Below are 9,623 nucleotides of genomic sequence, written 5' to 3' on the forward strand. Positions count from 1 at the left end.
GGATTCAGTTCGTATGAGTAAGGCTCGCGACGAAAATTCGATGGCATCGGCACGGTTTGTGAGAGTACCGTAGTTTTCTATAGGTTAATGCAACATATGCTAGTAGGTATGCCCGCGCGTTGCGGCAGAGATTCAATAAGGATTAAGTTCGTATGAGTAAGGCTCGTGACGAAAATTCGATGGCATCGGCACAGTTTGTGAGAATACCGTAGTTTTCTACAGGTTAATGCAACATATGCTAGTGTATGTTGAGTAAAAACAAGAATAATGAGACAAAGAGGGTGATAAGTCTTTAACGTCAACACCTGACAAGTTGCAAGGTGAGCATACACTTGACTAAGTTTTAATTACTAACAAATATTATTAAAAAAAATTAATGAATAAAAAGATAAAATCTAAAACAAAACAAAGGAAAACAAAATGAACAAAAAACTAACTTAACTATATCATAAATAAACAATACGACAATATCTTCTACCATTACATAGTATACAAACAAAAAGAAAATAATATTTTAGAGATCATAAGCAAGCACTTAAAGGCTTATAAGATGTCAAGGGATATATAGCCCCCATTAACATAGTTTAACTGTGACTGTCCTATCGTTTGTTCAATTAAAGTTTAAGGAATGAACATGAGCACATTCAGTTTGTTTACATGTCTATTAATATGTATTGAATGATACCAGCCTTTGGCGATGAGAGATCCGAAGGTGTTTGATGACCCGGAAACGTTTGTTCCGGACCGGTTTACCGGGGAGAAAGGTAAAGAGTTTTTGACTTATTTGAACTGGTCAAACGGGCCACAATCTGAGATACCAACTGGGTTAAACAAACAGTGTGCTGCAAAAGACTATGTTACCCTTACTACTTCATTGTTTCTGGCACATTTAATTTTGAGGTATGATTTGGTTATTATAATAGGTGCTTCATTTTATGCTGTTGAGAAACCAAAACCAAACTCAAACCCGAAGCCATGAGTATCCTTAGCAGTCTTATGTTTATACAATATTTTTAAGTATTGTGAATAACAGAACATCATAAAAGGCATGTGTTTACTGTTTTATTTTATGAATATAGTGATATGTCTTGAACCCTAACACATCTTGCATATTTATTTGATCAAAGAAATCCATTATAACGACTCATGTAAAGAAGTCAAGTGGGTTGTAAAAGGACTGATCTTGTATATATAAGATACTATGTATTCTAAACTTTAACGTGTTGGTATTAAACAAGTTATACTGTCGACCCAACCACAACCTATTAATTAAACGGATTAACATATAACCTAACTATTTTCATGTCAAGAATTGTCACCCCCGTTTCACGGCGGGTATCCATGAACTAATACCAAAATATAGACGGAATAAACTATAATTTGTTCGAATAAACTTTTAGTCGAGTTTTATTAAAACTTTAGACCCAAAAAATTAATGTTCATGTTAATTTTTAATTGATGTTTGCTAGATTATGTTCATTTATCTATCGGCTTATGTTCATGAAACATACACTCATTTCTTAAACAACAGGCACAAAGGAAACCATGTTCATCTAATTGTTCGTGTTTGATTATATGTTCAATTAAAACTAAAAAAATGAACACAAAAATGATTTCTAAATTCCATACATTTATAAAAAAAAGACAACCATATTGTAAGAAAGAACACAAGGCACAAAAGATGAGATGTAAACTGCCAAATTAACCGAGTAAACATAAATCCATTAAATGTGAAAAAAAAGAAAGAAAAAAAATTTGGACCATTACACTAATTATGAATTCTCCATCTATAGCTTCGGTGTCATACTTCAATGAAAAAAAATTAAAGAAACAACGTTGACTTTAAAACAATAATCTTTTTAACAAAATTCACAATGTTTACTGCATATAGAATAATAGGGTGAGTGTTACACCTTTCCAATTGTCTCCACAGGGATCGCTACATTGTGAGTTCCAATTGGTCAACTGCCCAGGGGAATTCAAACTTTGATACATTACCGTTAGAGCAGGGGCTGCACATCCCACAAACGCACGATCATTTGAAAAATAAAATGCACGAAATAGCAGCATAGTGCTCGCCCACGACATGATGCTCAAAGAGCCTCCTGTGGCGTCCACTTAAATTCTGAATGAGTGAGATCTATGGCTCCTTTATTCTTACAAAATTGGATTTTGATCACCACGTACTCACCCTTGAAATCTGCTGATAAAGACTCTCGCTTAACATATATATACCCGATGCACTTGATGGAAAACACAAAACTAATTCAGTGTAACAACCAAAGAAAAAATTTAAAAACATAACTGTTGTATATATTAAACCAACCTTATATGGCCAATAAGAGAAAGTTTAGCTACCAATCTCTTCACCATAGCAAGAAGTAGGGCCACTGTTATTTTTCAAAGGCTAACATGTTTCAACTTGTTCCCAATCTGTCCATTGCATTTCGCCACTTGAATTACACGATACTAAAATGCACGCAATAGCATTCGACATAAAATACACTATTTATCTAATAATTAGACATGAAACTATGTTTACATATATCATGCATTTTTGGATTTGTTGCCGCTTTCTCAGAAATCAATTCAAAGCAAATCAATTTCAATATTTTATGTTCATTTAATTCAAAGAACTAACACGAACAATTGTTTTTTTGTTTGTTTTGTTTACATTAATATATGTCATATTTGTTTGTGCAACCAAAGCGTATGCAAAACACTATGGGGTTGTTTTTCTAAAATATACACGAGATAAAAAAACAGATTGCATTACATATTAAACGAGTTTATGGCGAACTCAATTTCAATTAACATTGATTCGCATATTGAATGAGGACGTTTATTGCGGCTTAATATTAGTTAAATTCATATTGCATTACTCAACTTCATTATAGAGTTGTTACACCAATAATGTTTTGTTTTCTGCATAATAGTTATTAAAAACAGATTGCATAATACACCAGAAATAATATGGACATATATTTGGCAGCAGCAGTTGACCATTACACATGTTGAATATAGTATTTATAAAGAAATTGCATGGATATAGTACTTAATACACCAGAAATAATATGGATATGTATTTAGCGGATCTTGAATTTTGAGGACGCATTACTGATTAGTCCCTATAATAAAGTAAATCAAACTTAACACTAAGCATAGACCATACCTACTTGGTAGAAAGATCCAAACTTGACTCTTTTGATATATTTGAAGTTTTATTTTTTAGCTAATCTTCTTTTTTGGCCCAGTTGTCCAGTTGTGCATTTGTGCTACCATTCACCATAAACCCTTGAAAAACAGTTCGCTTCTGAATAATCAATCCAATCAGTTCATGATCAATTAGACTTAATATGGCATGTAATTTTATCATGTATTCAAAAATTGAATATTTGGCTCTCTGTTACATCCAGATTCCAGCGGATTAACGACCTCAGTTTCAACACTTGACATATCACAAACAAAAACACGATTAATGGACTAAAAACCAAAACCAATTAGCCCTAAAAGTGCAATTAACCAATGAAAATAAGGAAAAACCCAATTCAATGCTAATAGTTTATGAGAGGGTGGAAGTAAGCTAAAGAACAATCATTGTGCCCTTGGCCGAACCCTAACAACTTAATTGAACGACTACTTTACGAAATGACCAATACAAATAACAAAATTAGTAAGAAATTGACGGATTTGCCTGCCATAGATAATTGGTGAAGGTAATTGGGAACGAAATTTATAACACAGAAGTCAGAAGTGCAATCGTCAAGTGGTGCTTCATGAAGCCAGTGAAAGCATTCAACGACATGATAATGGACAAACTAATATGACGATAAGTAGGGTTTACAGGTGGAAACTGGGAGGTTTAAAAGGGCACGTTAAACCGTCCATTGATGATTATGTATTGAATGATTATAACAGATGGTTTTAATGATTGTATTGAAGGCGCCAGATTGTTGCATTGAACTCGCCGGATTGTGAACCTTCGGTGGACAGCAGCAGCTGGAGGCGTGAATGCGCATTTAATTTAAAGCGTCTTATGAGAGAGAATGTAGGAGGTGGAGGGTTGCCTCTATGCATTATAATGTATTATAGATATAACACAAACAAATATAATAATAATAAAAAGAAAAGGGAAGCCGACGACAAATAGATTGGCCCCTCCCCCTATCGCCCACATTTCGTGGGTGGGGGCTCGCCCTTTGTCGCCCAAAATCGCCGGAAATTGTAGCCCATTACAGGTGGCCTTATAGTTTGGGTTTTCTTTTGATCTTCCTCTCATCTGTTGTGTTAGAGTCCATGGTTTTTATTGGCATTGTTATCTATTGTGTTAGTCACCCCAGTTTTTCATAAAATCTTCTTTACTTATTTGGTTCAACCTTGCGTTTTTGCACATGAACCTAAACATCCTTACATCTGTTAGGCCCAATTTTCACCGTTGTATCTTCTTAATAATCTAGCAATCAGCTCAGTACAACATAGGGTCGAACTACAACCATATAAAATTTTCCATTTAATCTTGTTCGAAACAACTTGTCACGTTGTGACTACAGTCCATCTTGTGTGAGCATGCTAGGCTACACCATAGTTGGTTCATAAAATATTTACTTATAAATAGTTAAATACTTTATAAATGCTTTATGTAACATCCTGTAAATTTCGTGTCAAAATGCCAATTTTGAAAGTAGAGGGACCAAAGAATAACTACGTGAAAGTTAAACTTTAGGCGCTAAACTGAAAATAAGCAAATTTTTGTTTAGATGTATTGTCTAATTATTTGTGACAGTTCGTATTAGGTATGGAAAGAGTAGGGCCACCTAAGGGATTAGACGAATAATCTAATCTGCCTCCAATTTTGCAACGGTCCGTCATAAGGGTTAGTCAACAACGAATTTTTTTGACACATTGAGCTTCGCGTGTTTGGCCATCATGAATCGTTATCTAATCAACTTTAATATGAAAGGAGATGCCCATGAACTCATTTCATCATCTCTCGGATCATCATAAATCCTCTGTATACTCATACACACTCAAATAAAAGAGTTATTGGTGTTCTAAGTTACTTCATCACAACGAAAAGTGATATAGGCCTTGTTCATCACTTTCAAGTAGCCAAACTCAGTTGGGGTGGGGTGGGGGGGGGGGGGGGGTCCAATTTATATCAAGGTGTTAGAAGCCACAAATAAGAATCTTACTTAATTACTAAGCTTGATTAAGGTCCAGAAATATATATAATTAACAGCTAGGAACTGTCGTTCAAAGATAATTTACAAGGTGTAAATCATAGACATTAATTGTTCCAAATTATCAACAAAATAATTCCATAAGAGGGTTACCAAATTAATAATCTTACAAAAAGGGAACGGTCAAAACTCAAAACTATGGTAATCAAGATGACAACAATAACGAATATTCATCGAAGAATTACCACAAAAATTAGAATCAGTCACAGTCACAGTCACAGTCACAGTCACAGTCACAGTCACAGTCACAGGGTAACCAACAAACCAGATTTCTATGGTGATATCAGTTGAATACTAAATTTTATGCCATGTTTATGGAGAATCAGAAAGAGTACAAAAAGGACAAGGATGTTCAAGACAAATCCCCCGCAACAATGAACAAGCAAATCAGTCAGTTGGCCTAGGAAGTGTCTCAATTTTGGAAAGATCCTAGTAAGCTACCTAGCAAGACCTTGAAGAACCCTCAACATTAGAGCACAAGTTCATTTGTCTGGAGGAATGCACAGCTAAACCAGGTAAGTACTCTTTAAAATGGTAAGATTTTTTTCAAGGTTGTACTTCCACTACAATTCATTGAAAAGGTGTGGTCAAAGATGCTGATGAGAATGAAGACAGTGACTTTGAATGGACACTTGTTTCACCTTACAACAAAAGAAAGTAACTTTTAAAGAACCCAGTAAACCGGATCTGAGTAAGACATCATTAGAAACGAACGATACTTGTACGAAGGCCAAGACCAACTGTTATCCCTTAGCCTTAATTGATCTTGCAAAGAAAGTCATAGTTAACAAGAGGGGCCCAAGATAAGAATGTAGGAGGTTTTTAAACGAGTAAAAGCAATGTTTTTTGAAACTAGAACTAGACTGGTAAATGTTGTTTGATTCATTTTGAAATTAACAGGTCAGTTCTTTTTGCTAAAGGTTGGTTCGGACGACCGATGACCATGGCTGAACAGAATTGCAAGACGAAGTTCCCAGAAAAAAGGCAGAAGTGGGAAGATTGTCGGACGTTAGGTTTAAAGAAAGAAAAGAACAATAGCAACCGCAATGAGAACACCGATAGTTAGATCTTCTACTAGTGACATGGGTTGCTACTGTAGTGAAAAATGTGTTACAGTGGGAGACCGGTGTTGAAGCTCCGATATTGGAAAAAGAAAATGTTTGTAGGTATGTTGAAATGACATGAGGAGATGTTGCATTTGGTAATTTCTTTATTGTTTCATTTCAATACGCTACAATTCTTTGTTGGTAATTTTTCTAATATGTTCTTTATTTGTTTGTATGAGTATTGGATTGGAGGCTTATAAATGGGCTTTTAAGGTTTTTGGACCGAACTCTTTTGGATTGGACTCATGTTGACTTAAGGAGCTTGTGGGATTGAAAAGGATGTTGTTGGGCCAACACGAAGTTTTTATGGCATAACATCATTCTAGGCCTCACGTGTAATTGGGGATTGGAATGTGTTGGTGTCTATATTAAAGAGTTTTGATAACATATTCAACACACATATTTTTTCAATATGTTATTTCCTCTCTCGCTTTCGTAGTTCTCCGCTGTAACAATATAGGGTTAGATTCATGGTGTTAATGAATCGATAGTCTGTTAGATTGCTAGGAGTTTTGTATGGTGATCAATGTGTTGGTGATTATTACATTTTTTGTAAGAACTTGATCTCGTGTTATATTTAAGATCTAGGGTTTGTAATTAACAAAGAAGGAGTGTATTTATGGTATCCATTTTTACATGGTATCAGAGCTTTGATTACTCTGTATCTTGGGATTTCAACTCTGATTGGTATCAATTGCAAATTAGGGTTTATGGTTTGAAACCCAAAATTTAGGGATTCTTGTTCTATATGATATAGGAGGCTTCTGTGCATCTATACGTGTTCATATCGTAATTTAATTCTTTGGGAATAGTAGTTGTCTTTGGTTTGGTAAGGTCATCTCGATGGTTGCGGAGTAAGGTTACCAAGGGGAACAATGAGTGGTTGCTTCACAAGCTTATATTTAGGTCTAGTGTTATTGTCGTTGTGGAGCTTCTATGTGTGCGCACATCTATTTTGTCAAGATCTGTAACCCTAGGTGAAGGTTACAATCTTGACCTCTGGAAGGAGTACCCTAACTTGTGTGCCCCCTCGGTGAGATCTTTCCTTGGTCTTTACTTTCTTGTCATATTTTATATTTGTGTAGGCATAATTCGGTTGATACCAGAGGTTTTAAAACTTGGTCTTATGGTGCATTTGGCATTCTAGGTCTATTTGTGCTCCATTTGTTTGATTTTTATATTCTCTTGTGTGCAGCATCTCAACCGGCGCTATCCTTAATCTTCCTTCTTGAAAGGAAGTGATTTCATGGCTCTAGTGCTGGTTGATTTATTTGCGTGTTCTTTTGTGAAATCTCATCATTTCTTGATTGACTGTCAGTTAAAATGGGTGATCAAGTGAATAACACCTTGATTAGTAAACTTGAGGTTAGTGATCCTTCTTAGAGCATACCCAACCCATCCCTCATCCTCATCTCTATAATTACACTAAAAAATCATTACATTTCTCTTTCCTATTCAATTAAATAATATATTTATACATTTACAGTTTTCCCTCTCCTCTATTCGCAACCAATTCAACAAATATTAAAAAATAAACAGGGGCAAACAAAGTTTCCCCAAATTTACAAAAAAATACTACGTTTTCTCTCTCCACCCTATAATTTGCACTCACAGCCATTCACAATCCCATCCTATAATTTCCAAAACCTCCTCACATAATTTTAGAGGATGGGTTGAGAATGCTCTTATCTACATGTTAGTGATTCAAACAATCTTACCATTGTTAGTATAAAGTTAAAAGGTACCGAAACTAGAGAGTTTTGTCTAATGCAATGTACCTTGCTTTGCAAGTTAAAAATATAATAAGATTCATTGATGGAACTTGTGTTAGACCTACTACAAATGATATACTTTCTAGGCAGTGGAATAGATACAATTCGGTGGTCCTTACTTGATTGTTAAACTCTGTGTATGAAGAATTAAATATAGGACATGTTTATTCTAAAACGGTTGTAGATGCATGGAAAGAATTACAAGACATATGATGAGGTTGATGGTTCGGTAGTGTTTAACTTGTATTAGAAAAGTAGCATGTTTAGTCAAAATGGTCAATCTGTTTTAGAATATTATCACAAGTTAAACATAAAGTGAAAACAGTTAGATCAAATATTACAGTTACCTGCTTATTTCTGCAATGTTCTAAACAGTTTAATGATTTACCCACTTAATAAAACTAACGCAATTCTGGATGGGTCTTGATAGTGGATACGAGTATGCTAGAACTAATCTGTTAATGAAAGAAGAGTTACCTACTATTCAAGATGCTTTTGCTATTATATCTAGGGAAGAGTCACATAGGAATTTTACTAATAAGTATTTGAAAGGACAACCCCGAGGTTTTGGGTTTATGTCTAAAACAAATCAATCGTTTGAAATTCGAATTTTATGAGAAATGCTAATATGAATGTCAAGTGTACTCATTGTAACAAACTTGAACATAGTGCTGAAAAATGTTGTGAGATAATAGGACATCCTTCATGGATGAAACCTTGAAATAATCAAGAGAAAAGGACTGTAACTAGTAACAATGTTGTTGGTGATAATCTAGGTACATCCAATGTTCCTATTGCTGCTAGATTAACTCCAGATCAAATAACTAGGTTTTTTAGTTTACTGGATAACAAAAATAGTGTCTCACAAAGTCATAATGCGTCAAGTATGGTTAGTCCACGGTTTTTCCCTGATAATAGTAATAAAAAACCTCTATTTTATTTTGCAAGTTCAAATCAAGCTGAATCCAAACCTATTTGGGTTGTGGATTCAGGGACAAATCAACATATGGTTATGTCTCATCTTGGTTTGATTAATCAATTTAATGTGTCTTATTTTAGTATTAGGGTAAAACATCCTAATGGCACAAGTGTTAAGGTAACAAAAACTGGAAACATAAAGTTGAATGATAAAGTTACTTTATGTGATGTGTTTGTTTTTCCTGACTACTGTGTAAACTTAATGTTTGTTCATAAGCTTGCTAAGGATAGCAAATTGACTGTCTTTTAATGAAAACAATTGTTTTATGCATTGCTCTACATAAAATGTCTGGTGACTGGTAGTCAACTAGTGAGAGAGCTTGAGCTACAATAAATTGATCAATTCATAACGATTAACAAACAGATCTAGTTATATGATATACGTATGTGTGTAATAGGTTAATTACTAAACGAAGCGTGTGAGTAAATTGGCAGAGTAACGACTTGGAGAGAAAATACTTTAAACACACTTGAATTATGCAGGCTGGATCAGCCTATATATAGAAGACGAATGTCATTCACTACAC

This window comes from Bidens hawaiensis, unplaced genomic scaffold (assembly GCF_021521415.1).
Source record: "Bidens hawaiensis isolate Kalapana, Puna unplaced genomic scaffold, B.hawaiensis_p1.1 tig00002759_1, whole genome shotgun sequence".
NCBI classification, from domain to species: domain Eukaryota; kingdom Viridiplantae; phylum Streptophyta; class Magnoliopsida; order Asterales; family Asteraceae; genus Bidens; species Bidens hawaiensis.